General features: G+C 36.0%; 1 long non-coding RNA gene across 1 annotated transcript; it reads right to left on the bottom strand.

Annotated features, from left to right (window-relative positions):
• Positions 1-7,156: 7,156 nt before the first annotated feature.
• On the bottom strand, positions 7,157-20,972 carry LOC111095027. The gene is made up of 4 exons (XR_005382837.1): positions 20,905-20,972; positions 16,006-16,247; positions 15,200-15,323; positions 7,157-7,845 (listed from the first exon to the last, which is right to left on the bottom strand). It is a non-coding gene; the product is annotated as an uncharacterized LOC111095027 (long non-coding RNA).
• Between the last annotated feature and the right edge of the window lie 768 nt (positions 20,973-21,740).

Genomic DNA, 21,740 nt, shown 5'->3' with positions numbered 1-21,740 from the left:
GAAACAATAAACCCATTGCACAGAATCATGGTCAAATCACAACTGTGGTATTGTATTGATCCTTTGCCTCATAAATTAAAAAAAAATGTATGTTTGTGGATCTATACAATGTGGTGCTCCCCAAATATGAGCATATGTTTTAGGAGCATAGGCATGCTAGCATGACACCAGCAGAAGGCATTTAAGATTGTAAAAAGTCTAGTAAGTGTGTCATGTGGAAGCTAACTGAGTACTTGAGAGTAGACTCAAACCCATCTTTAAATATTCAGACAACTTTGAAATAATAAAGATCTTAGATTCTTCTTCTATATTGCTCCAGAATTCAGAACTAGGATTCGTCGTGGAAACAAAAAGATTTTTTTATCTTATCATAAAATTACTTTTAAAGCCTTCTTTGGCAATGGAATAAATTGCCTCATATGATTGTGGGTTACTCATGTTGGAGCTTCCTAAGGTAATCATCTTGTAGAAACATTGTAAGCCAGATTAAACCCTAGGATGTCTGTGTATTTAAGCTTTGCATAGTACTTTGAAATTTCTTTAAAATTTTTAAATTCAATGTTTTACACAGGGATTATTTAGCAAATCTCTCCTTACTTTTATATGGTGACAGTACAGTTTAAATTTTGAAAACACCTTCATTCATTCAATCAACAAATGCTTATTGAAACAGTTACTTTGTGCCAGGTATGATCTTAAGTCCTGAGGTAGAGTGGAGAGGCAAACTAGACATAGTGTCAGCCTTATGGAAGTCAGAGATTAGTAGTAATTAGACATTACTCAGTAGTCACATAAACAAAAGGCAATTACAAACTTTGATAAGTGATGTGGAAAAAGTGCACAGTACTTTGTGGCCTTATGTAAAAGCTATAAGCTTCTTTCCATTTCACCCTTACCACCTACTATAGTACCTGTAATTCTGTTACCCAGAGTACTACATAGACTGCTAACTGGGTCCCATGCTACCTCTCATGCTACCCTCTAAACCTTTCCCAATCCATAAGTATAATTTCCTCAAAATGCAAATCAGACCATTCTTCCACCCTGCCTGAATCTCTGCAGTGGCTTCTGATTGCTCTAAAGATAAACATGATCATTAACAGCCTGAAAAAAGTTTTGTACTATGACCCATACCTATCTCTAAGGCTATCTGAAATTGTTTTCCCCATTTTCTATATTCCACCCACTCTGGAGATTTTCAGACCAGGTTTCATTACTTTCTGCCACAGGGCCTTGGTACATGCTATTCTCTCTCCCTGCTAAGCTCTTCATCACTTCTCCTTCACCTAGATAAATCCATCAAACATAAACTCATATGTTGTCTTCTTGTACACAATCATCATTCACTCATTTACTCAACAAATATTTATTAAGCCCTTATTATGCACCAAGTATTATTCTAGTGTTTGGATTACATAAGCAAACAAAACAGTCAGACAGACTTGCCCCTCAAGGGAGAATAAACAATGATTCCTTCTAATTTATACTCTACCTAAAAAATTAAGTCCTTATCGAGAAGCTTTAGAAGAGTCATTATTTCACTGGATATACAACTGTATCCTTACAGATTTTTCAATGTTAAGGCTTCTAATAATTCCTAGAAATATAAGATTAGATAGAAGATTATATGAAAAATGGCCCTTTGACAAAAACACGTAGTACTTTATATTTACAATTTATAGATGTCTTATTTAATTTTATATCATATGATTTCATAACTTAGTTCATAGTATACTAGTACATATATATTTATATATGTAAATTTTATGCATTTGTTTATTATGTATGTATAGGGCACATGCATGTTATGTGTGGTAACATCAGTAGATTATGCACTATCCTCCATGGAAGATATAAACTAATATTTTATCTTGAAGACATTAATGAATTTGTTCAAAATTAGTTTTAATATTTTAGAAATTAAAATTAATATTATAGAGAATGGTAATAAAATTTACTTCTTTCAAAGCAGTGATCTTTCATTAATAACCAGTTAGTAAATATCAGAAAGCCTTTATTCATCACATTTTATTCAGTGTCAGACATGCAAGGAGGTTTTTACAAATTAGGAGACCTCCTTACTGGTCTGAAGAATTCATAGTCCACCTAGAGAGACAATATAAATGAAAAAATGTGAGCTAGTATATCCACAAAGTACAACAAAGTATAGTAAAGATTGAACATAAAAAAGAAAACACAGAAACTTTTCCTCACCCCAATTATTTTCAATATACTTCCTTATTCAGCAAATATAAGCAGTACATCCATGAATTTATGTTACATCAGATAAAATTCACTAGCTAGACTATGATTTCTGGCGAGAAATAACTGCTAACTAGTGTTTTGTACTACTCAAAAAAAAAAAAAAATGTAGAAGTAGCAACCTGAAAATCTTTAGGAAACTTCTGGGCTTGCTAGATTGCAATTATATTCTTATGACAAGACTATCTCAAGTTTGAAGGCACTCTAGGTTATGGATCTTAGGGGGAAAATAACAGCTTGGTGAGAGTTTCTCTTTTGCAGCTCACTGAGATTAGGAAAAAGGGCAAAGGCAGCCGAACGCATTTATAGCTGCTTGGAAAGTTGCTGTGTCAGTGGAGGCAACTGCCAGATAGGATCTCACAGTGGAAATTGTAGCTCTGATTTCTTCTGTCAATCTGATTGTGGTGAGATCTGAGAATTTAGAGCAATGGATTGAGAAAATACCATGAAATGAAAGGACTATTGGTCTGGATAAAACTACAGTCAGTAAAAATGGAAAATAAACTTCTATATATTTAGCCTTTAGCAGCCTCAGAGACTTCAAATAACATTTTACCAAACTGCTTTTGAGTCCTTCAAGTTGCAATACTTTTCCTGTGGGTTACTTGATAGTTTAAAATCTGTTATGAGATAGTATGAAAGGGATATAGAATATATATATATATATATATAAAATACAATATGTATAATTCTTTTTCTTAAATGCCACTTAATCCAATAAAATTTAGGCCAAGGGAACATACTAATTTAAGAAATTACTGTCAGTTTCCACTGCAGATGATATGGATAATTTTTGCAGCCTAAAAAAAGTTTTCTATTTGGTTTGGGATTGGCCAAAACAAACTTGTTTTCCCTGGCCTACATATTGCTTTCATAGGGCTTAATCCTATTAGTCAAAGAATCTAATGTTACTGTAGGTTTCAGGTGTTATTTATGCTAGATGGCTTCGTATGTAGGGCACATAGTTTAAAAGGGTGCACTCTGTAATATTAAATGATATGAAAAATGAATGCTGAGAACAGAATTTAAATTTGAAAAAACTAACATGCTGACAATTGACAAATGGCCCAATTAACATTACAGACATTGTACGAGGTAGAAAAATGAAAAGCAAATAAACAGAAATTTATTTTCGTTAAAAGCAAAGTTTAGAAAATTGTAAAAATTGGGTGTTTTTTTTTCTATTTCATATAAGCGACAGGATTATTTTTCTAAATAGCTTACTTATGATTCTTTTTTTTTTTTTAATTTTTATTTATTTACTTATGATAGTCACGGAGAGAGAGAGAGGCAGAGACACAGGCAGAGGGAGAAGCAGGCTCCATGCACTGGGAGCCTGATATGGGATTCGATCCTGGGTCTCCAGGATCGTGCCCTGGGCCAAAGGCAGGCGCCAAACCGCTGCGCCACCCAGGGATCCCTTTACTTATGATTCTTTAAGGAGAGCACAGTATATGTGATTAACTGCCCAGTGATTTAGGTTATTGAAAATATTTCCTGTAAATTGGATATCTATGTCTTGATTCACTCCCTGCCATCAGAACAGTCTCTTAAGTCTCTGCGAGCAGAGGTATCTGGTTCATTGCTAAGGTCACAGTACAGGGACTGGACAAGTATGGGAACACAACAGAACATGGCCCCTCAAGATAGTTCTGTTGAACATACAGATAAAGGTCCTAACAAGAAAACGGACGAGGAAAAGCAAAATATGACTCTGAATATGGAAACATTCTGAACAGAACCCAGTGAAATAGAGTTCAGGATTATGAAAGCAGAGTTTTGCTAACATGTTACATGATCATGATTAGAAGAATTTATAATTCTCCCAAATAATTTCCTCCATGATCTCTGTAGAAAAAACAAGTAATAATAAAAAAATTCTTGAAAGATGAACTTAAAATCACTCATGTATCCTCAATGATAGGATTAGATAAAGGGAAATATATTTAGCACACCACTGCTGTTTGTTATTTTTGCAAGTTTTGTTTTGGAAAATTGCCCCTTGATTAGAAAAGTGACCAGGAGAAGACAGAAATGAAAAGGTAGGGAATCCACAGAAAACCACCACATAGCATAGTTGGAGTGTTTAATTTTTTCATTAAAATTTCTCACTAAAGACTAGTTTGTTCATTCGTTTGCCCTCCCTCCCTCCTTCCTCCTTCCCTCCTTCTCTCCTTCCCTCCCCTCCTCACTCCCTCCTCCCTTTCTCTTCTTCCTTACCTTCCTTTCTGTCAAACCTTAGGCAAATGGAAGCTATATAGAGGACTCAAACATCTGTTTTGAGATTCAAACAGGCTTAAGGGACTTTTTGGGGAGTGACTCACTTTAACAGATGCTAAAAATATGGGCCAGGAAAATATAGGAATTTAGAAATAAAGGAGACCCGGGATGCCTGGGTGGCTCAGCAGTTGAGTGCCTGCCTTCGGCCCAGGGCATGATTCTGGAGTCCTGGAATCGAGTCCCACATTGGGCTCCCTGCTTGGAGCCTGCTTCTCCCTCTGCCTATATCTCTGCCTCTCTCTCTCTGTCTCTCAAGAATAAATAAATAAAATCTTAAAAAAAAATAAAAATAAAAATAAAGGAGACCCTGAAAGATACCATTCCTCTGTCTTCCTTCACTTGCTCACTCCCTTCAAAGCTTCTCTCTCACCACACTTTCTGAAGCATGTTAAATATCTTCCTTGATTTTCCACATTTTCTTGGTCTTTCAGCTACCTCAATTGAATAGAGAATCCTCTCGTTGCTTCAATAGGTTTATCCACATCTCTAAAAGGTATCAGAGCATCACCAAAAATCTCATGTTAATAAGACTAGTGTTAAGTTAGGAAATATTGCTTACTGTTTGCCACTTGTCTCAAAACTGTGTGCCTAAATTAATCCCTTAATTCATGAAGAACACTTTGTTCCAGCAAACAATAACAGACACTGTAGAAAACATCAGATCGTGTCTCAGCTTGTTGGCACTGGCTAGCTTTCCTGGAACTGCAGCCGTTGATTTCTTGAAATGACCTCCTGGCATGGGAAGATGAGGGTCAGTTCTCCTTCTGTCACTAAGGCTACTAAGGATTCTGAGTATAGAGGTGCCAACTCGTTTTAAAAACTAAAGTCACCACTGTTAAATCTGGCCTGGGTGCCAGATTCTTCAAAGCAGATTCATCTACAAAATCAATATGGACATACATTTGTTGCATTATTTCGTTACACACCTGTACCTCAAACATTTAACATCTTGTCAGGAAGAATATTTTGAGCTCTTAAACCTTAACCAAATGTAAAAGCAGGGACCCATAGAAAATTAAATCTCCAGTGAACCAGTAAGTCAAATTGTGTTATTTTTGTTACTGGTTATTCCAATGATTCCATGCAAAGAAAAGAAGCCAATAAAAATATTACTTAAAATGCAAATCTAATTTCAAAAAATGTGCTACTAAATAATACAAGTACTTTAGCAGAATCACTGACCATACAAAAACTTCAATTAAGTGGGATACCCTGATCGATTTAAATTTTTTAAAAAGGGGGGAATGGGAGAAGGGAAAGTAAAAGACTTACAGAAGAAAGCTTTAGGAAATATATTGATTTGAAGTAGTTCATTCCTGACAATTTCCAACCTTTTGTGAAATAGGTCATAGATCAGTTGTATGGTAATGAAGTGGTATTAATAAAGATGGTTTGAGAGTTAAAAGGGTAACATGAGTTGTGAAATCTGTCTAGTGCTAATATTGTCTTATAGGGGTCAAAATAGGTGAGAACCTAAAGAGCATTAATTTGTGAGACAAAACCATAGTAGGCTAGATAAATGCATATTTTTTTTGCCTGGATCATTAATTCATGTTTAAATAATCCCAAATGCCAAAAGGACAAAGTATCTATCACCTGAATATTAGGCTTGATAAAATATCTCTATCAAAATAGACAATTTTCTGTATTACTAATGTTTATCTAGTATGGGCATGAACTGCATAGCGGCCATTAAAAAATAAGAGCAAAACAAACAAACAGGTATTACACCATGCTTTGTATAAAAATATTTACTAGGCTATATTTAATCAGACTTCATTCCATAGATTTGTCTAATTATTTGAATTGCATGAAACTTTTTTCCCTAATATTTTTTACTTACATAATATTGAAAAATATATCCTGGCAATCAGGTAGAAATTTGAGGAGCTCTTTAATGACCCAATTTAGCTGTATTATCAAATATTTTTATTATATAAAAATATTGTTAATGCCCCTCCCTCCATTCTAAAAATCCGAATTCAATTATTTAAACTTGCTAAGCCACTCTTATATTTCAGGTACTGTACTAACATATGTTTATGACATTTGTCAAATATATGCATAGATATATACACGTGAATACATTCAATGAAAATATCCTCAACTAATCAGATTTTTATCTATGTTGATTTTTCAGAAAATCATGGAAAAATTAATAGATACCAGAAAATTAGATATTCACACCCCTATTTTAAGTTAAAAATAATATTTCTAATATAAGAACCAAGATCAATATATATTTAGTCCTATTTTCTACAACTCTTATTGGCACATACTTATTTTAATTAAATTTTACACCTGCTCTAAAGTTTTAGAATATTGAAATCTATCAAAATACCCTTTGCCTTAATAGTACAACAAATAGAGAGAAATTGTATTCCTATAGGTCATAATCCACATGAAAAAATATTGCAATATAATGAAAGGAGATAAGAATATTATACTATAAAACTGAACACCACTTAAAAAATAACAGTTTTGCTACTGTGGGTTGAAAGAAACGAGAAAAAGAATTTCCCTTTGTGCCCAATAAAGTCCACTTTTGCTTGGTGAAACAACATTAATATTTATTTTGATAAGAGCCAGATTTAATACGTAATTTTAGATGACGAACAATTTGTATTGAACGTGCTTTTTGGAGCAGCGTATTACACCTTTCAAAAGTAATTTTCTATTTGGAGATGCTCAGGACTCTTGCAAAATTGAAGATACATAGAACAAACGATACAATTCTATGAGGCCCAAGCACTACATTGTCACAGCGAACTGTAACAATCTTGCTCTTGATTGAAATAAAGATGTTAAAAGCTATCCATATCAGCCAATGTATTGTGAGCTTCACTCATACATAAAGCACTTTTCCTGGCACACATGAACACAGGGAAGTTCACTTGCCTTATTGCATGGGAAGGCACTGGCACGATGCCGTCTTTGGATTATCGAATCCTGTCATGCCTCTCCAGTGTATATTGTATGGAGAAACAATTAAGAAGCAGAATGTGAGTCTGGCAGAGAAAGATCATGAAATTACGTGATTATGAAATTTGTTTGCTAGTATTTTACCACACCAGTGACTCATAGAAAGAATTCACTAAGAAAAAGTGCATTGGAGGATATCCAGAAGTAAGTTTATATTTGCTTAGGAGCTCGAATTTCTTTGTTTCCCCATGAATTTAATTTTTTTTTTTTTGGTCTCTTTTCCTTAGTAAGGCCCATCGTATTGAAATCCAAGCTTAATAGTATGTCCTTTCAGGAAGTAAGAGGAGATCTGTTGGTCTGAGCTGTAAAGCTGGTTGTCTCCTAGAGAGAAGCACAGTGATCTGTGAGTACTGAGAGCAAGAACGTATAAGTAGGATAAAGCAAGCAGAGCATTTCTGTAACAGCTCTACAGAACCAAAATTATATAATGAATCATTAGGTTTTCTTGAGGATATCTAAATAAATGCTAGATTATGCTAATGTTGTTGTTGTTGTTTTAAATACAGATGTAAAAATTGACTTTTGAGGTAGAGACTTCATTTTGTTAAATTCACCCACATCATCTACTCATCCCCCATACCCAGCCCTACCTCCTAGACTCCGCTCCTCTGTCCCTCCAGAGCTTATTATTTTTATTGTTCATTTCAAACATCAATTCACCTTTAGGTCTCTCACCTAAAGAATTTTTTTTTCACACGTGCTTTGAGTCCTCTTTAAGAGTCAAGCACCATGATATGTACCTTATACAAGTTAATCTAATTACTCTCTCAGAAACACTGGGAGACTGATAATACCCCATTTCATAAATGAGGAAACTGGGACTTGGTGAGATTAGATCAGTTGCTTAAGTCCATGCTTCAGAAGTTGTTGAAACCAAGCATTAACCTCAAATGAGTCTGACTCTACAACTTCCACTGAAGTAGGAAAACTGAAAGGCCCCCATTTTAGAAAGACTCCATCTCTACTGATTTTTGGCCAGGCCCTATTTACTCATGTTCCATGTTTTAGCTCTTGATAAGTTATGTTCCTACTTCAAGGTGGGAAGCAAGAAAATTAATCATTCTCTGAGTTGTGTCCTAGGCCCCAAACATCTGTTAACACCTAAGAAATGCCAGATCCCAAACATGTTGCAGGACATTTGCTTCAAACAAACCTCAAATGATAATGACAACAACCCTGCCTTCAGTAATTTATGGCATAACACCTATTGTTCTCATGACACTCCCCTTTGATTGGATGCTACTATGGATTCCTGAAGAAACATGTACCCTAGATCCTTTTCCAATATAAACCCCCAGCTGCAAGCAACAATAAGACTCATTCTCCTTTCCTTCCTGAGTCTCCCAGATGCTCCATCTGCTATTCCTGTCTGTTACTCACCCTGTTAATGAACTCATTTTAACTTTTTCGGGCTCACATTTGAATTCCATCCTGTGTGAGACCAAGGACCCTCTTGGCTGGTCCTGTGGAGCCCTCCTCTGGGTTCTTGGACTCAGCCTGCCTGCCTCACTACCAGTACACACATTTCCAAAATTTAATTTTCCAAACTTCATCCAAGAGAAATTCATGTTACTTCATGGCCGCGTTCACATTAGGCACTTGTTTAGTCCAGAAGTACTCTGTAAGTGCCTTGAGTAAACTCTCTGTGGGAGATGAAATGAAATATCATGGAAATATCAGATTGAAGTCCTGCTTGTGCAAGTTACTTAAAGTCTCTGTGTTTGTTTGCTCATCAATATGAGGATAATTCTCTTCACCTCATGGGTCATCATGAAGACTGTGTGGTATCCCATGTAATAGTATCTGGTACATGTTAGGACAAGTTTTTTAAATGAATTACACTCTGTAGGAAAGAAAACTGGATAGAGTTGAAAATCTAATTGGAGATGCACAAAGACCAACAAAAAAAATTATTTCAAGATGTGCCTGGGTGCTCAGTTGGTTAAGCATCTGCCTTTGGCTCAGGTCATGATCCTAGGATCCTGGGATCCAGTCCCACATCAGCCTCCTTACTCAGTGGGGAGCCTGTTTCTTCCTTTCCCTCTGCCTGCCACTCCCCCTGCTTGTGCTCTCTCTCTCTCTGTCAAATAAGTAAATAAAATCTTCAAAAAAAAAATTAAAATGATTTCAGGACAACAGTAATGAATGTTAAAAATTCTTCAGGGAAATGTATTCATATTCCTAAATGACTAAAAATAACAAAGTAGTAAAGGGAAGACAAGGTATGCATGGAAAGATTTCTGGGAACAGGTGTGTTGCAATATGTCAAAGTGATAAGTTGTGCTTGAGATTGAGAGTTTTGTTTTGTTTTGTTTTTTCAGGTTTCAGAGCACGTTTTAAAGCTGTGCACACTCAAACATGAAAGCTATCTTCAGAAACAGAGTCCTCGGTCATGCTGTCGGTGTTCCTGAAGTCCATCCTGAAGGCGTGGGCAGGGTCCAGGCACAGCAGGGGCTCACAGAGAAGGTGACAGCACCGGCCAACACCAGAGGGGTCCAAGAAGAGGTGTGAGGGATGTTAAAGAGGAACTGAAGTCTTAATTGGAATAGAACATTGAGGTGTTTCTATTTCATCAATCCTCCAAATGAAATGATGGCTAATATTTGTTTAATGCTTTCTAGATGAAGACGCTGAGCTAAGAACTTTGTGCTAATTCAGTCCCCACAGCAACTATACAAGGGAGGTGCCACCCTTGGTTCTTTTCCCCAGGTGAGGAAACTGAGGCACGGGGATGCTGATTGCATCACCCAGGTTACACAGCTAGTGGGCAGCAGATCCAGGATACCAAATCCAGGATTTCCAACCCAGTCTGGTTCCAGAGCCTAACGCACTTCTAAAGAGGCACTCGGCGCGTGCTGGGGACATGACAGGGTATAACCATTGAAGGTTGTGCTGAGGAACATGGCTGAACATTAGAAAAAAGAAGCTGGCGCAGCCCGGGGGGCTCAGTGATTTAGCGCCGCCTGCAGCCCAGGGCGTGATCCTGGAGACCCGGGATCGAGTCCCGCATCAGGCTCCCTGCGTGGAGCCTGCTTCTCCCTCTGCCTCTCTCTCTCTCTCTCTCTCTCAATCTCTCTCTCATGAATAAATAAATAAAATCTTAAAAAAAAAAAAAAAGCTGGTGTGACTTGTTATGTCAATTGAGGGTCAAGCTCAAATGTTTCCTATTTAATTCTTAATCAGAAGATCTGAAACCTGCCTTTGAGATGTAAACTGTGTAGGGATTGCCTTGGAATTTTGCTGCAGAAACGGATAAACAAATTGGATTAAATGACTAAATCCTTCCTCAAAAACAAACAATCCCACAGAACAGTGCAGAGATAAGGAGATGAGCAAGAAGTGCAAATCACAGTATGAAAGTCCCAACTGACCGGAGCCAGGATAAAGTTTGGGGAGGAATTTAGAGGGGAGCAAGATTCCCCCCTAAGATTTAGTAAAGAGATGCCAATAAGAAGCTTGGGCAAAATAGAAAGGTAAAGTGGAAAGGTACAGAAGGAAGGCATCATCTTGAAAACCTTAAGTTTTCAGTTTGAGTAGCAGGTGAAATAGGAGGGCAATCAATATTAAGCAAAATTAAAAAGGTGGAAAAATTAATGTGAAATGGAGCAGATTTATTTTTCATAACATTGAGATAGAGGCAAATTTTAACTCATCTATGAAACACATTTTCTTTCTGGACAGCTTTTAAATCAGATTTAACCATTGCCAAACACAAATTTTAATGAATTGCTTGTTGATAGTGCGAGTCATAACAATGCTCCAAAGAGTATAAGAGACACAGTTTATTTGCAGTGAAAAAAATAAGGCTCTAGAGTGACAATTATCACATACAAGTTGTGTATGTATGTGTATGTATACATGTATTATGCTATATACATATATATATGTATATACATTATATATAATACAGTGACCAACTTATCATCTCTAACGAAAGTGGAAGCAGAAAAATTACAAGAGAGATATAAAAGACTAAATCTGGATGTTATACAGAGCTACTTCTCTATATGTATATTATTAGAGATGGAATCTGTATCTGGCTGGAATATTTTAATACATTTCAGGGGGAGCAATTTGTTGTATTCTTTTTGTTAAGTTTTGTATTTCTGGTTTCATTGACTTTCCTTTTGTCACCACCTCATATCCACAGCATAGAAAACCTGCTCCACAGGGCTTGAGTTTACAGAATTCAAGAGGTTCCCTAAATTCATGTAAATGAGTTATCTAAGCCTTTGACCTTTGAGAAGTCTTAGGTTCTCTGTCTCCACTCTGTGGTGGCCTTGCTTGGCAGAAAGTAGACAAGTGGCAAGGAGATGCTAACGCTCACAGAATCCATTGCAGAAATCCTCATGGAATTACTTCTTCAGATTCACGTTTGTGATCAGTGCCCAATTCCTGTCTGAGAATCAAAAGGTTGTCATAAAATTCATGTTTTATTGCCTCCTCTTTTTACATCATGTAATTCCCAAACGGTATCACCAAGCCCTACTCAATGCTTTCAGTGGAATCAAGGTAAGCAGATAGCTAAGTGAATCCTTCAGGTCCTCTCTCTCTCTGGTCAACAAAAATTGTCTTGGATTGAATTCTATTTAGTTTCCCAAACCAAGATCTAGTTTGTATTTTGGTTGTAGGATTGGATTTTCTCTTTGGATGATTGTCTTTTTTGTACGCATAATGTTAAGTGAACTGATATTAAAGGATGAGAGCTGTAGCTAGGTTGGTAGAGAAATGCCCAGGGCATTGGAGGTCAACTTGTGCACAGAGCCAACATCAATCTGAACAATCATTCATCTTTCTGGTCAGCTCTACCAGGGCTGTTCTCCCTAAAACTCTTAACTTAAGAGACATGGACATTGCCAGAGATCTGCAAGTTATTACTGCTTAAAACTATGCTGAATTGTATCAGAGACTGAAGTAAAGTGGTGTCATTATTAAAAGATCCTCATGTTTCCTACTAGTTATGTATCATGTTCCTACCTTAAAATTACTAGACTATACTACACCTATAATACTTTTAAGGGCACTTCTTAATTTTATTTCTCTTATACTCACCAATCCTAATTTGGAGGATAAATGTTGACCAATCTAGATGGTAAAATGCACAATGAAATGTTAGCATCATAGAAACAGGGATTTTGTGTCTGCTCGTTTGCTGTTGTATTGCTGATAGAACATTATATGACATTTAGCAGAAAAGCAATAAAACTTGTCATACAGATGAAGATTTTGCTTTGATTAAAATGCCAACCCTTTTTTAAGATTTTATTTATTTATTCATGAGAGATACACAGACAGAGGCAGAGACATAGGCAGAGGAGAAACAGACTCCTTGCAGGGAGCCTGACATGGGACTTGATCCCAGGACCCCGGGATCACACCCTGAGCCAAAGGCAGACGCTCAACCACTGAGCCACCCAGATGTCCAAAATACCAACTTTTGAATAAAAACATTGAAAATTAGGTAGGCAGAAAATCCATACACATGCGTCTGTGTGCGTGTGTGTGTGTATGAACATATCTCTTCTGATAAACTCAACATATTCCTAAACAAAGCAATAATGACTATGTAACAATTTTTCTTTATAGATTTATAATAACTGTATTATTATTTTAACCCCCAATATATCATTGTATTGCCAAGGGATTATTCAAGACTGGATTCATGGTTTGTTATTGTTTTCTTTTTAGTTTGTATGTCTGAGAACAAGAAGAATGTTCTACTCTTTTCTTGCCTCCAAATCTGGTTTCAAAAATCCCCCTGGAAGACCTGGTTAATTTTAGTGGAGGATAGTACGGAGAAGAAAGAGCAGGGTAAAGGCGAAATAAAATCTGGGAATATCTAGCACCCTGAGACACAACACATCAGTGAGTTTTAGGCCTAACGGACCATCTCTTTTGTATTAGTAATTCTGTTATTGACTTTTTGAGGATTAATAGGATTTATAAATCACGAGTAGAGCCTTAGTGGGAATAATGTGGTGAAAATACTTTCTGCTTTTTCTTGTTCCTTCTTCTTTTTTTCTTGACCTTCAGTTATACATCTGGGAAGTGGCCCAGAAAGTTTTCATGATCTTTCCTGTCAACCCCACTGGAGTCAACTTCCAGCTCTCTGAAAAGAGGAAGAAACTCGCAATCTGATCCCCAGCTATAAGGACCTAAGGCCCCAGATTGATTAAAGAACCCCTACTTTTTTGCACCTGGGTCATTTTATTAACTGTGTTAGCATTGTCTTTCTTCCTTCTTTTTTTCATGGGTTGTTTAGAGATGCTTATTTCTCTATCTTAAAAGCCTTATATCTTTTAGCATCACTATGAAACTGCTCCCTTCCCATTCTTTTCCTTGTAAGATCCTTTCAATTTTTCTTATGGCTGCATCTGTGCCATTTTTTCCCTAAATAGTATAAAGGTGTGTGGTTTGATTATAGAGTCAAAAAAAAAAAAAGATTTTCTACTTATTTCTAAAGGATTAAATCTTAGTAGGAAAAGTGGATCTTAAGCAAACTTTGTTTTATCTCAAGTTAGGCCAATTTTTCCAGATGAGTGACAAAAATATTTGAGCTATTAAGGTTTTCTCAATGACATTTGCATCTAACCTTGGTTTCTTAGAGACATGTAGAGGACAAAATTAAAGGCAGATTAAGAATTTCTGTGAAAAAAAAAATATGTCCAGAGCTAAAAATAGAAACACTCATCCAGAAAATTCACATGAAACAACAACCATATAACCTTTAAATGTCACCCAGTACCACAAACAATAAAATTGTCAAATTCCTAATTGTATTATACACTTATTTGTACTACAGTTTCATAATTCCATTACAAGGAACTCCAGCTCAGATTCTAAGGTATAATTTCTTCCTCCCTTTCTTCCTTTCTTCCTTCCTTCTTTCATTTCTGCCTTCCTTCTGGCTTCCTTCCCTCCTTGCCTCTTTCTTTCATTTTTCCCATCTTTCCTAGATGCTCAGAGCAAATTATACGACAGGCATTGGATATTTTAACAGGAGCATCCAGCTTTTTCTTTTCCATGTAGTGAAAAAGCCACATTAGTACTTGAGACTTTGTGTTCAGTATTAGTTAGTTATACAGAACACAGAGCTGAATCACATTCTCACCTCAGAAAAGTTTACTTCAGAATCATCAGGCAAGAAACTCTAAACTAAGTAGTAATATATTCTCAGTTCTTTATGCTTTTGCAACCTTTAAGAATACAATAAATTCTAAAAATTACTTTATATTTGGCATTCTCTAAAAGAGGAAAATAGATGTTCCTTTTCCCTTTTCTTTCAGATTAAGAGATAATGTCTTCAGGGAAAAAAATCCAAAGGCAAAAATCTTTCACCTAATAACTCATTGAAGGCACATGGCCTTTTTAATATACTTGTCTTTTTATCTGTGGTTGACATCCACCCCACTGGGTCGCTAGGGCCTGCTTTTGATGCTAACAGAGTTCTTCCATGAAACGGAAATGGAAACTATTCCTCAAGAGCAAAGAGGAATGCCCCATCCCCCAAATAACACAAGGAAAAATTTTTTACTGACATATTAAAAGGGTTATTTCCCCCAATATACACAAAAGAGAACATATGCATTAATGTAAACAACAACAACAAAAAAACCCTTCAAACCAGAGAGAAAATTATATGTTACGTAGGAAAAAAGCATGTGAGTTAACTCACTTCAGTTTAAATATGCAAAGATGATCAGATATTTCTCCAACAAATCTGAACACCAAGCATCCTCAAGTTCTGTGCTTTTTACTAGCATTTGGAAGATTTCATTGTTAAATGTATATCCTTGGTCCTGGCAAAAGGAAGAAATGGAGAACAAACACGGGTGAGCACTTGGAGGCCCAGCCAGACCACATCATTGTTACAAGCCACACGCTAGTAGGACAAGGGCTTTCACAAATTTAACAAGGGAACTCTCTGTTTCCAAAAGAAAGCTTCTCTTTATTTTGTTAACTCTGCAGTTTCTGAATACTGACTGATCTCCTAAATACTTTTTCAAGCAAACCACAGGGACTCTCAATGAGAGTTTATTTTATCCTGAAGAAACAGCTTTTGCAAAAGAGATTAAACACATGCAATTTTATAAAACATGATTTAGGAAAAAAAAAAAAAAGTTAAACTTAGAATTGCTGTAGGTACCTGAATGTGAGATCTAGTACAGAAGTGAAGCATGGAAGTCCTGGTATCTGTTCATCCCTCTAGTGAGTTCTGGCCTTAGGAGACAAATTCTATGGCCCTGTGGGTCAGACTCCCTGATTTCTTCTAAGAGCTGATAGGATGGTTACCCCATTTTGCACTTCTCTAATGGAGCTGTGACTGTTACTTGAAAATTGCCTGAACTGGAGCCACACAAACTAAAATTCATTGAATTAATCCTACCTGCACTTTATAATGATGTAACTTTACTTCTTTCATTTGTCTTTCTCACCCTTCTTATTAATTTAACATTTTAATTATCTTCATCAATTACTTACTGGAATATTCTTGGAGGGACTTGTTCTGAGTATTTTCCAGCTTGGGCTTTTGCTGGGCCAAATGAGTTTGCTTTCTGGTAAAGTTCTGGAAAGGGACTAGCATCAGCCATCTCATTTTCATCTGCTGGCTTCAGTGCTTGTAATAATCTGAAAGGTGTGAGAACGCTCCATGCCCTTAAATCAGATTCAATGGCATGTATGTTTTGTATTTGGTCCAATGGCGTTTGTCCACCACCTGCTCCCTGAGCGATAAAAGAGTGGGGTGGGCGAGATGGAGGAGAACCGAGGTTATAGCAAATTTGTCATAATTATTTTCCAATGCTATCTGAGGATTCTTGGGGTTGCTTCCATAGTTTCCTCAGCCTTGGCAAGCATAAACTCAAAATGACAGTGATAACAAATGTAGAGCTATTTAAAAAAAAATCACTGGAAGTCAGTAAAATCACAAATACAGTTGAATTTTACCTACTATTATTCATTACTAGGTGGCTGTTGATAGGTTGGCAAAGTCTGGAAAAGCAATAAGTTCGTGTAAAGTTCATATGTTGTATATATTCCAGAAAAATTATTTTCTTGCCTTTATCTTAATGAAATTTAAAGTAAAATAATCAAATTTAAATTAGTTTTTGTAAGCTATTGCTACTATGATTTATATTATTAGTAGTTCATGCTAAATAACTACATGTAGCTCAAACAAAAATTTCATTTCTACCAAAAAATGTTTGATCTTGATTTGAGATCATCAGTATATTTCCTTTACTCTGCTAATGAATTTTATCTTTCCTAAATTAAATCTAAGAGTAGTAATAAAATTTAGCCAGCATTCCCTAATGTGTCTGAGAGTCATTGGGAGGTCAAATAAGATACATGTTTCATTAAGTTCTTCCATCTAAAGGTAGATCCAGAAAATATTATATAATCTTAAATTGTTGCAAACATGTTTAGTGCTATTGGCACAACTAAGACCATGTTCCCTTTGAGAAAATTTCAAACTATAAGCCATGTTTGGCATAGAGACAGTATCCATTCTAGTTTATAGGTACTTTCTTTTGAATGGTTACACAATTGTCTTTAAAATCAAAGCTTAAAAGTGAAAAAATATTTTCTCAGTTTATTTCATCGAAAACCTATCCTTTTTCATCAGTTAGAAAACCAGTGGGAATGTCTTCAAGTTTTACTTCTATCTTTTTATCTGGGACTTTACTATCTACTGGTAAATACTAGTTGTTCAACATTATTTTTTTCCCTTACCAACTAATTGAACTGTGTGCTATTCCTTTTCTATTTTAGGTATGATATACTCTCTCACTTTCATGCCCTTTGCATTAATAATAGCATTCTGAATTATTTCTTCTAGATAGTAATCATTTGTTTTAATATTTTAGCTGTCTTCATATTTGGTTTTTCTTCCATTATATTTCTCAGTCATTTTCCAGTGTTTCTAAAAATACTGTACTATCACCACAAAAGCATTATTGTGTTTAGCTAAATTTTGAAGAAATATTAGGAATCTTTTAAGAACAGCATTGCCCCGTTCTATATGAGCCATTAATTACCGGTCTGTGTTGAATGCTATTGATTTCTTACTGATTATTCATGCTTTTTTGCCCTGGTTTTGGTAACTGCTTGTATTCGTGTTTCTGTGCTAGTGAGATTTCCTGTTTTATTCATTTATTTGTCAGTTTAAATGTTTCCAATCATAGATGAATCCCAAAATTGATCTTCCAAATGGCTGTGAGAAAAGTAATAGTAAAAACAAAATATTTTGCTTTTGAATTTAGAATAGGAAAACCTAGTTCTCTGGAAGTAGAGAGTAATGGGGAGCTATTGTTTATTAGGTGAAGAGTTTAAGTTTGGGGTGATGAAAAATTTTGCAGATGGATGGTGATGATGGTTGCACAATAATGTGAATGTTTTTTAATGCCATTGAGATATCCATCTCAAATATATGAAGTGGTAGATATTATGAGTTTTTTACTTCAGTTTTCAAAAATCTCATTTCTACAGTTTCTTTCTTCATTTGAAATAATTTTGGTGTAAAGTTAAATCTAAGTACTCTGCCAGGATAAGGGAAAAGAAAATTGTGATAATAAATTTGAAAAGGATTATGCTTTGTTAGAAATATTATCATGTATTCTCAGAATGAATGTGATTACTGTTTTCCAGAATTATCATCCAATAGATATAGCAAATGATAAAAAATACACTTTCGTTTTTTCTTGACTAATTTACCAACTTCATTAACATATTTTTTTTCATATTCTTACAGGCAATCTAGAGTTGCATTTGTAGGTTCTGAATCATAAATTCGGTATGAGTAATTCTCTTTATCATTGTTCTGATCATTAATTATGTCATCCAGTAAATAATATAATATGATTTCATTTGACCTATTCAAGTTGAAAATTAAATGATAAGTAAGAAATTTTTATAATTTTATAATTCTTATTTTTATTATTTTGATTTAGTATCTAACTATCATTAAATATTTAGTAATAGGGATCCCTGGGTGGCACAGCGGTTTAGTGCCTGCCTTTGGCCCAGGGCGCGATCCTGGAGACCCGGGATCGAATCCCACGTCGGGCTCCCGGTGCATGGAGCCTGCTTCTCCCTCTGCCTATGTCTCTGCCTCTCTCTCTCTCTCTCACTGTGTGGCTATCATAAATAAATAAAATAAAATAAAAAAATTATAAAAAAAATATTTAGTAATATTTCCTTTGTGGATTTCCATACATCATATTTGACAGACGTATACTCATTTTTATTGTTAGCATTTAAAAAAATTTAAGTGGATCAACTTTGAAAATTTTCTGTTTTTCTCCTTTTAACATCTTTATTTGTTGAGCTCAATTTACATACTCTCTATTTCTTTTTTTTTAAAGTATTTTATTTATTTATTCATGAGAGACACAGAGAAAGAGAGAGGCAGAGACACAGGCAGAGGGAGAAGCAGGCTCCATGCAGGGAGCCTGATGCGGGACTCATTCCTGGGACTCTAGGATCACATCCTGGGCAGAAGCCAGATGCTAAACCACTAAGCCACCCAGGGATCCCCCAAACCCTCTATTTCTATCATGATCCTGACTTGTAATCAAGTCACAATGATCTAAGGGTTTAAAAATAAAACATAATTGCATGTAAAGAGTTCAAAATTGAATATATTTTGTCAAAAATGTAAATTAACATAAAATGTCAAAAAAAAAGTAAAATTTTATTCCACATAACTATGTGTTGGTTATTCAGTTACTATCTCAATAGTATTTGATTGTAGCAATTGGGAGATAGTATCCTGAAACAATGGAGTCCTATCCTAGAAGATCCAGTTTATGCTTGAACCAGTGACTAATTTATTATGCTATTTACTTCTTTTTTTAAAATTTTTTAATTTATTTATGATAGTCACACACACAGAGAGAGAGAGAGGCAGAGATATAGGCAGAGGGAGAAGCAGGCTCCATGCACCGGGAGCCCAACGTGGGATTCGATCCCGGGTCTCCAGGATCGCGCTCTGGGCCAAAGGCAGGCACTAAACCGCTGCGTCACCCAGGGATACCTATTTACTTCTTTAGCCAGAATAATGAGTCTTGGAATCAAAGGTACATGAGGAAATGGCTCTTCTCATTAAATCCTACAACACACTCACAGAATTTCTTAACTTCCATTCCTTGCAATGTGGAATTATGTCAGTTTGGAGCTCTTACTTTCCAAAAAGAGAGATGCCTACACCAGGGGCCATGACAAGAGGTCCATTGAATTGGACTGTTATGTAGCCATTCTGTACTTTCCATGGCTTGGAATCAATAGGAAAAAAAATGTAGGTAGATGTCACTCTAGTGGTTGTGGTAATGATCAAGAAGAATTTGGCAGCCTCCTTTATTATAAGGGCATGGTAGACTGTGCCAGTGCCAGGAACCCTGTGAATTCCCTGAAATACCTTTTATTATTTCCACGTCAAATAGTAAAAGTAAATGAAAAATTATTCTAAGGGGAAAAAAAAAGAGGTAGAAACACTGATTATTCAGATTCAAAGAACCCCAACAAGCCAAGGTTTTGGCTTGGAGCAAAAGTAATATACAATGGATGGTGAAAGAAAGGGAACTGTGACCTAATTATTGAAATGAAGGATTTAAACTCCAGGCATGTTACCCCACAATTTTCATGTGTGCATGTCATCTCATTGTTTTATATAAGGCTGGTTGGTAGTTTAGGCTGGTTTAATTTTGCAGTTTAGTCTTTAAGTTAGAGAATATTCCGGTAGCAATGTGACTTTTTAAAGAAGATATTAATAATTCCCAGTGATGGAAGCTATTGTCACAGAGTACACCATAGTACATACACAGAAAAACAATAACTGTTCACATATATGTCTTACCCTTTAGAGGAAAGTCATGGTTTTGTTTAAGGAAGGGATGTGTTGGGATCCCTGGGTGGCGCAGCAGTTTGGCGCCTGCCTTTGGCCCAGGGCGCGATCCTGGAGACCTGGGATCGAATCTCACATCGGGCTTCCGGTGCATGGAGCCTGCTTCTCCCTCTGCCTATGTCTCTGCCTCTCTCTCTTTCTCCCTCTGTGACTATCATAAATAAATAAAAATTAAAAAAAAAATAAAATAAAAGGAAGGGATGTGTTTAGTAGGCCAAAGGAAGGTTGTTAATGTTACGTGGGAGTTCAAATCTATGCAGAAAATAAATGAGTAGTCGAGGGGCATGAACTGTGTAGGTTACTAAGTTTTTGGTTCTGTTTCAACAACACCTTTGCCTATACTAAAATGTTATACTGAGACTAGGACTTGGCAAACCCAATTTCTTCTTTCCAGCCATCTCCCTGTCAGTCTTTTCTGGTTGGGGCAAGTAGTGGAAGACTGGAAAGCAAGAGGAAGGAGAAAGGTTAGACTTCCTTACGGTTTTACTTCCTCTTCCTGTCACAGTCTCTCTGGCAATGATTTTGCATCCTGGCAGTTTTCTCTTTGTTGTTGCTAATGTTATTTGCTTCACATTCCAGAACCAACCTGTAGAACCAAACTAAGATGGATTCACTTGTGGCAGTGACAAAGGGGAGCTGGTCAATGCCGACACACAAAGGAAATTTAACCTAACCCTACAGGAATGTACAGCTTCTTCTAAAAAATCAGAGAACACAAGCCAATCCCCAAATGCCAAGTCTGTTCAAACCATCTTTGAACAAAATTATTTTCCTGACTTAGCTATCATGACCCAAACAAGAAAAAGGACTCCTAGGCAACCAATTAGCTTCCAAAAAAAAAAAAAAAAAAGCCCAATAACTTCCCTATTTATTCCATAAAAATATCTGTCAGCAACTCGGAACTCATTGCTTCCATAGCCTTGAGCTACGAGCTTGCTGGTGAAAGTCTTGAGATACACTTAGCATTATGCTTTGTTTTATTCAGTATGTAGTGTTTACCTGGGACCCAAAGACATCATAAGTCATCTTTAGTATTATTAGATACTTTAGTGCTTGCTAGATATTATTTTTAAGACTTCATAATCGTTTAAAACTCTTTTCTTGGCCTTTATTTGATTTCCCCCCTTTATTTGCCAAACATCAATTCTCTTTCCTAAAATCTTCCTTTCTTTTTGAATTTTACTCTTTTCTCTCTCCCAAAGGATTTTATTTTTTCACATTTCCATGACATAACCAATGCTAAGGTAGCTGTCTTTTGAGGTCCCTTTCATCCTGGTCTTTCAGTTCTCTCTTGTTGACCCATCTTTTTTTCAGA

Source organism: Canis lupus, chromosome 32, assembly GCF_011100685.1.
Source record: "Canis lupus familiaris isolate Mischka breed German Shepherd chromosome 32, alternate assembly UU_Cfam_GSD_1.0, whole genome shotgun sequence".
Taxonomy (NCBI): domain Eukaryota; kingdom Metazoa; phylum Chordata; class Mammalia; order Carnivora; family Canidae; genus Canis; species Canis lupus.
The sequence above is the reverse complement of the archived record's forward strand: the minus strand, read 5'-3'. Positions and strand labels throughout refer to the sequence as shown.